At 42.5% G+C, this 7574-nt stretch overlaps 1 protein-coding gene across 4 annotated transcripts in view; it reads left to right on the top strand.

Moving 5' to 3' along the window:
- The first annotated feature begins 230 nt into the window (after positions 1-230).
- The window catches only part of TSC1 (TSC complex subunit 1), a 29456-nt gene continuing 22112 nt past the window's right edge, over positions 231-7574 (top strand). For 2 of the 4 annotated variants that reach the window (XM_074846382.1, XM_074846379.1), the window contains exon 1: positions 898-1030. The gene's annotated coding sequence lies outside the window, so the exon portion shown is untranslated. Of the gene's footprint in view, positions 255-704; positions 838-897; positions 1031-7574 lie in introns of those variants that run through there. The other 2 variants (XM_074846381.1, XM_074846380.1) reach the window with 2 other exon arrangements.

Genomic DNA, 7574 nt, shown 5'->3' with positions numbered 1-7574 from the left:
GAGGTAATTTCCATTCTTCTTTCCCAGACTCTGGATTTTTCATGAGAAATAAACCTTATCTAGAAGGAAGGATGAAGTGTTTTTATGTTGTATTTCAGCAAAAGAAAAAAAAAATCCTCATCCAATGGTTTGCATGAAGCATGCGTTATGTGGCCCAAAATAGGAGGAATGAAAAGTTTTGCATGTCCGTGAAGCAGAAAGCAATCAAACTTCGGGTGCTGGTGCTGGAGTTTCCTTCTGCAGTACAGTACCCGGTAATGTTACTACACACACACACACTTTTGAGGCCTTTTTATTCCCTTCCAGTGCATTTACACACTTAGAAGAAAAACACCACGCTTTCAGGCAGGAGTCTGGAACCGAGTTGACGGGGCGGCCCGCGGAGCCGCCGCACAGCTCCTCAGCCAGCCTGCCCTGAGGGAGAGAGGGCGGGAAAGCGGCCAAGCTGAGGCCCGAGGGCAGCCGGGATCCCGACCCGCACCCCGGGACGCCGCGGGCGGAGGGAAAACAGAGAAAATACAGGCCCCTTCTCGGTGGGTGCCGAGAGCCCACAGCCCGAGCGCCCTGCCCGGGGCGGCCGCGACAGCCCCCCCGGTCGGGCCTTGTTTACCGGCCGCCGCCCGGCCCCGCCCCGCCCCGCCCCGCCCCGCGTGACGCTCCCGCCGCCCGGGGCTCCTCGCGGCACCGCCCCCAGAATCACGCGACCTCTGGGGCCGCATCGCTCCCGCGCTGAGATACCTCCGCCGTGGGAGGCCGGGTGGGCGCGACGGTCGCCACCCCAGCCCTACTCCCCCACGGGGAGAAAGGCCCTTTCAGGGGGGAGAGACGAGCGGGGCGGTGAGGGACCGGCGCGGCGTCGGGCGAGAGGGGAGTGAGGCGGGGTGGAGGGACTAGTTTGTGCGGCGGAGTGATCCGAGGGGAGAAGCGGCCTGTGAATGGGAGGGGGAGGGGGAGGCAGGGCCAAGATGGCGGCGCCCTGTGGGCTAGAGGAGCCCTGAGTGGTAAACAGCTAAGGGGAGGAAAAGGAGAGGTGAGTGCGCTGGGCCTCCTCCTTCCTCCCCCAGCGGGGCGAGAGCGGAGGCAGATGGGGGGGACGGAGAGAAGGAGGTAGAGAACAGAGAGAGGGGGGAGGTAGGGAGAAAGGGCTCGGGGAGGAGGCGGCAGGAGAAAGGGAAGGGGCCGGGGGGATGGGGAAGGCGAGGGTAAAGCCTGGCGGCGGGGGGCGATGTTCCCCCCTCCGTCCCCTTTCCCTCCCCTCAGCCAAAGTTGCTCTTGGTCGCTACCCGCCCCCGCCGCGGCGGGGCTGCCCGGGGAGGGGGGGCTGGGGGCGCTGCCCCCCTCCCTCCCCCCCCCCCCCTCCCGCAGGGTCCCCACCACCAGCCAACGCGCCTCTTTAATTCAGCGGGGTTTATCGAAAAAGATTCAGCACCTCCGTTTCAAACGCTTGAGTAGCTATTTTCAGACTTCTTCTGCCTCAGTTACTTGCTGAGGAGGTTCCCTCGTCCGGGGTTAGGTGTGAAAGCAGTTGTTAAAAGTCTGTCCCCTTGGTGAGGAAGGCTTTTCTCATTTCCTTGTTCGTGGGTAGGTAATGTGAAGTCAGGATGTTGTTTACTTCTACAAGAAAACATTTTGCTTCCTGTTATCACAAAGAACTTAGAAGACTGCAGTTCTGAAGTTTTCACCCTTTGTTTGCTATGGATGCAGCCTCTATCATTGTTTTATCAGTTTAGTCAGTGCTTCTCTCCTTGTTTGGTTTTTTTTGTTTATTTCTTTTTTTTATTTTTTTTAAATGAGTCTTTTACAAGGCAACGAGTGAAAGAAAGAACATGCCTTAAAGGAGTATATGATTCAAAACCCGTAGAAATGACACAGAAACCAGGATCAGGTTTTGTGTGCAGAGCTGTTTCCAGAACTGCTGTTTCCAGAGAACCTTCCAGTGGATGTTAATACAGAAGGTTTTCATTCTTTGTCCTGACTGATCCTGTAGTTTCCTGATGTTAACTTCTGTGTCAATTTGTTAGAAATCTGTCATAATTGAAGGACTACTAAAGTGTTCCCATTTGGTGAAAAAATTCCTCTTCAGTTTACATGTATGAACAGCTAGAAACTGAATCTTTGAAAACTCAAGAAGTTTTAATAATTAGTGCAAGCATTGGGAATACATACTTCTGTCTGCAGTTGACTTTACTTTGCTCAGCAGCAATCAGGTACTCTGCTTATCAGCTATGCCATGTTTAAACTTAAAATCATGAGCTTAAAATCCTTTACTCAGGAAAACACTCTTTTGTTTTGTTTTTGTTAGTGCATTTTGTTTGGGTTTTTTAGTTAACAGCCTAGTCAGCCCAGGACTAAATTGTCTTTGTGGGGAGTTGCACAGACTTACTCAGATGAAAATATAGTCAGAATATCTAATGTGTCATGAGATAAGCTTTAATTAAAATGATTTTATCTTTGGCTGTGTTTAATTCTGGCTCCTTAACTCTCTGTTACTTGAGAATTTACTTTTATGGTGACTAATAAAAAGTAGCATTATTAAAGGGTTCACACGTGAGAAATACTGTCCAATTGCAGATGTTTTGGTGTTTGAACAACCATTTGACTTTAACTATTTGTAGTTTAAAGTGAATGAGAGCCCCTTTTTAGAGCTGGACTGCTGGGACTTTGACTTGTACTGATCCCTGAAATTCTTGCAACTGCCAGACACCTTATATGAGCTGGTGGTGTGATTACCAAAGTCAGTCTCTGTAAGAACTGAATAGCCTATAGCACAAACACACACATATATATATATTTGGAAAAGACACCTTCTGTAATAAGCAAATTAAAGAATCAAAGAACTTTTCAATGGTGGAGGCAGGGGAGGGGTACCAGATTTTACGGCATGTTACAGACAGGTGTATGTTTTTTGAAAGAATGTTACAGCTGGTCTGGTATGTAGCTTTTATATTTTCGTGTAGTTTAATAAACATAATGAGGACAAGTAATAATACTTCCTTTGTTAGCATAAGCATTTCTTTGGGTAGCACATTAAGACACAGAGCAAACTTCTTGCAGTGGTGAACTGCTATCACTTTCCCTGGTATTCTTTTCTGGCTTTAATTGAAAAGTTACACATCATTCGGTATTGTTCTGTGTAATGCCTACTTTAATTCTTGGAATAGTTAAAATGCCTCGACAGAGCACACTAGGTAGTTTGCATTGGTTTCAAGATTTACTGAACTGCAGCCTAACTCTTTGAATATATTTAAAGGTTTCTTTTGGTGGCAAAAAAACTGCTGCAGAGATTTAGGAGTCTCACTCCTTGTGTTACTGCAAAGTCTAGAGCTCTCTATTTACCTGTTCATAGTTTTAAAAAGATTCCTTAGTTGAACTTACTTTCCTTGTGTACTGTTAATTAAATTGGCACAGAAAAACAGTGCGTGTTCTTATTTATTTATTTGTTACTAATATACGCAGTCGTGTATAAGGAATTGAAATAATTCCCTCTCAGGTTAGTAACTGGCTTGTTAGCCTGACTTCTGCCGAAGGGTTAAGTGTCAGCCCTACCATGTTGGGGCTTTTTGCAACATTCATTGCTTTTAAACAATTTTTCCTCTGACAGAAATTTGATGGGTAGCAATTAGCATAGTGTATTAGCGCAGCATAGTTTCAAAAGAATCTAAAAATTGCTGAATACGATTATCTCTCATTGTTTGGGGTTATTGGGGTTTTGTGATCCTCCTGTTCCTGCATCAGTTAAGCACCTGTAATAAAGCACAGGAGAATGTGTATAATATTGAGTTATAACTATAACTAATTATTGAGTTGAGGAATGGGGTCTTCTATCAGATTGTAAAATAACCAGAAAAAATAGGGACTGCTAGAAGCAGCCAGACACCTTCATTCTTTAAAAACGAATAAATAAAATGGATTGTACTGCCAATTGTAGTGATTGGTTTGAACTGAGCTTTAAAGTGTTTGGAATTGTTATTTCTGGGTGGTGAAAAAGGGAGTGATCAGCTGCTTACTGTCCCATTGCCACCAGTGGTTTTTCTCTCTATTGTCACTTTTCATTCATTGCTTATGTCAATTCTATAATGGTAGTGCTTAGTTTACCTGTGAAGAAAATGTAAAATTGAGTGTTGTTAGGAAACATAAAGCAGGCTTGGATTTTTGTTTATCGAATGGGAGGGAGTAAGGTTTGTCCTTTCATAACAAACATTGCAAAGATTTGAGTGAGAAGGGCTGCTTTGTTGTCAATCTGAATTTTTCTTTGAAAACAACAATTGGTGTAAAATAATTCTGTCCTCTTTCATGGCCTTTGCCAAAGCAGTACCTGAGAACCTTACTCTACCTGCAGTAGAAATCGGATGGAATAGTGTGAGTCTTGAGGTCTTGGGTTGAAATCCCTTTTCTCTTGGGGGTGGTGGTGGGGGAGCAGGGAATAACCATTTACTGGCATGCCCCAAATTTAACTTATGATTAATGAAGAGGGATGAAATGCTGGTGTTGATCCCCCCCAACCCCCCAGAATAAGTGCTTCTGGTGTCTGAATTTCTACATTGTTACAGCAAATGCTAAGGATGTTTTGGGAGGAGTGTGCGTTTATTGAGTGTGTCCCCTCCTCCCCACCCCTCAGAGAAGCATAACTGGCACTACCAGCTGCTTTTTCATTTGGCTTGAGATAAAAATACACTGAACAGAAGAACATCTCTTGACAGAAATACTTACAGAAGTCAATCTTTTGGAATACTCTCTCTCTTTCTCTATTTAGCCTTTTCCAATGAATATTTTTACAGTCTTTTCCTTTGTCTTGAGTTTGTAGTTTAACTGTATTGTCTTGTGGTTAAATTAGCTACTGAAAAAAATTTTTAAAACAAATTGGTTCTTGGCTTTTTGGCTTCTCCTTTTTTCTCCTGTAAGCTGGCTCCAAAGTTGTATTTACCAAATTTTTAGTAAATGCAACTAGAATTTGTCTTTATGAAAGCTCTTGAATATAAGAGTAAGAAGTTTGCTATTGATGTTATATCTTCTAGTGAGACTAAAGTGTTGCATTTTAAAAAGTATTTAAACATTTTCATTCTTTACTGTCTAGTGCCTTGGATCTTTTATAAAAAAACCTAAATCTAAAAGTTAGTGAAGAATCAGTGACTCAAACCATATGGAAAGATACTGACTTGGTTTTAATTCTGTTGGTTCCAAGTATGGCTGTAGGGATGTAGAAATTCTAATAGGGGAATGATTACAGCAGCTAGGGGTGGAAGCATTAAAGAGACTCATCTAGTATGCTGTGTATTTGAGAAGAAAAGACATGGTTGTGATATGATACTGTAAAGATTTGAGGGAGATCTGTTCACCACAGATGTTGTATCAATCCCAGATACAAAATACTGGGGCATTCAATGGATGATCTCGCTGTTTTACAAGGTAATGGAAGTTCCTTAACCTGGCCTGTCCCGAGTTCCTTATCTACAAGATTCGAAAATTGCATCACAAATTGCTGGTGGGACTGGTCATAAATCACACTGACACCATGGGCCCTGGGAGCTGCACTTCATCTACCAGAACACAGTGCTTTCTGAAGTTAAAGGCCTGTTGCCTGTAAAGTAGTTATTCAGCTGTCTTTGCTTAAAAGAAGTGTGACGCGATTTAAGACTATTGCTGGTATTTCCTGGTGTGTTCATTTGTGTTGGGCATCACAGACCCAATATGGTTAGAAGATCTCAGCCTTAGTCTTACTTGGGTTTTCAAATCTGTTCCTCACAAATGACTTTACAAGAGATCCTGCATTGAGAAAGTGGTGATTTCTTTTTTTTTAAAATGTGACTATTTGTGTATAGCAGGGTGACATTATACCAGTGTTTATATAATTTCAGCAGATAAACTTTCCACCTAGTGAAGCACCTATGTGTAATACTGTCCCATTTTTAGATCTGGTATGAAATACTTCTTTAATATTTTTGAATACAGGCTTTTGGAGTGGAGATCATGATCGACTGATTGACAAGTTTATTTAAGCTATGTTGGATTTATTGGCACAAGGTCACTTGAGCCATCTGTTTTAGTTTAGGGAACTTGGGAAATTATTAGTTACTTATGTGTATAGCTATCGGCAACTAAGCTTGCGTTATCAACCTTGCTTTTATCTGATTGTAGTGTTTGTGTGTGCCGACAGGCCAATAGCATAAAGTTTGAAATCCTCTTACCTACTGAACATTTAAACCAGTGTTTTTCTCATCTGTCTGGAAGTGTATTGTTGAACCTGGCTTCCAGAACCAATCTACAGTGTCTGCAAAGGCATGTTTCTTGATTTCACCATGCTATAGTTTTTCCTCCGGCAATACCAGAATTAGCAAAATCTGCTGTTGAGGTTTTTACTGGTGTGATGAAGATCTGGTCCAAGTATAATAGTATTACTAGAGGAAAATAAGAAATAAAAGCATTCTTTTCACTCTGATGGGGGACGTGGAATCAAAGAAAAGAGTTGACAAGGCCTTTATGGGGTAAAAAAGCAGAGACTAGTGTTTATGCTGCTTTAATTCTCAAAACAGGTTTTGCTTGCAGCTGGTTTGGGGGTGCGGTCATGCATCTCTTTGTTAACAAGACTTTAAACAACTACTTCATGTTGCTTAGGAAGCTGGTGAATCTATTGCTTAACCATAGCTGGGACTGTATCCTGATAGAAATTGAGGCACCCATGTTAGCAAGCCCTTTACGGCCTCAGGTGGTCTCAGAAATAAAGGAATAGATTACTTGTAGTAAACTATTTCCCCGTATATAGTTCTGCATGCATTATGGGTGTCTCAGTGTAACTGTGATTTAGTAAATTAAATATTATAGTGGTTACTAGAAGCTAAAAAAGCAGTCAACTCCTGAAAATGAGTAACAATGTTGAAGGTTGACTCCTTAGGTTGTATGGATGAGTGGCTTTAAGCTTTTTGAAAGGATGGTGTCACTCTTTGAACATTGCTTGCCTTCTAAACAGCAAGCTCTTTGAGGAAGAAGTTGGAAGCTTGGAATTCTGCACAATGTACAGTGTAAAAAAAACAAAAACAAAAACAAAAACAAAAAAAACCCCACAAAACCCCAAGCCACAACAAATCCCAGCTCTAATATTTTTGGAAAGCAGAGATCCCTTCTGGTTTTGAGTAAAAAGCGACTCTTTTCCCCCACCTCAAGTTTCTGTTTTATTATCTTTAGTTGAAAGTCTTGCTTACACTACCAGCCAGTTTTAAGTTTGCAGTTTTTAAGGTCTTGCCAGCATGGGACTTGAAATAGCATTTAAATCTGAAACGCTTCGATTAGCAGACTCTGCTAGCTGCTTGTAGATGAACTGACATTTTATTTGGACTGTTCAGCTATGCAGTATGAACACTGAAAACTGAGGGTAGGGATTTTTTTGTGTTCTGGAAGGGTGATTGCTGGAACACTTAAAGTTTGTTGCTAATGAAATGCCTGTTGTGAGTGTGGTGCCATATTATCACCTTTGAATTTGCAATCAGTGCCAGATTAAGTAAGCTGATGTCTTGTGGCCCTAATAAAAGTGACCTTGGACAGTTCTGCAACTATGGAGTGATATGTTGCAAATGACAAAG

This window comes from Strix aluco, chromosome 20 (assembly GCF_031877795.1).
Source record: "Strix aluco isolate bStrAlu1 chromosome 20, bStrAlu1.hap1, whole genome shotgun sequence".
Lineage (NCBI taxonomy): Eukaryota > Metazoa > Chordata > Aves > Strigiformes > Strigidae > Strix > Strix aluco.
This window is presented reverse-complemented; position numbering and strand designations above follow the sequence as displayed.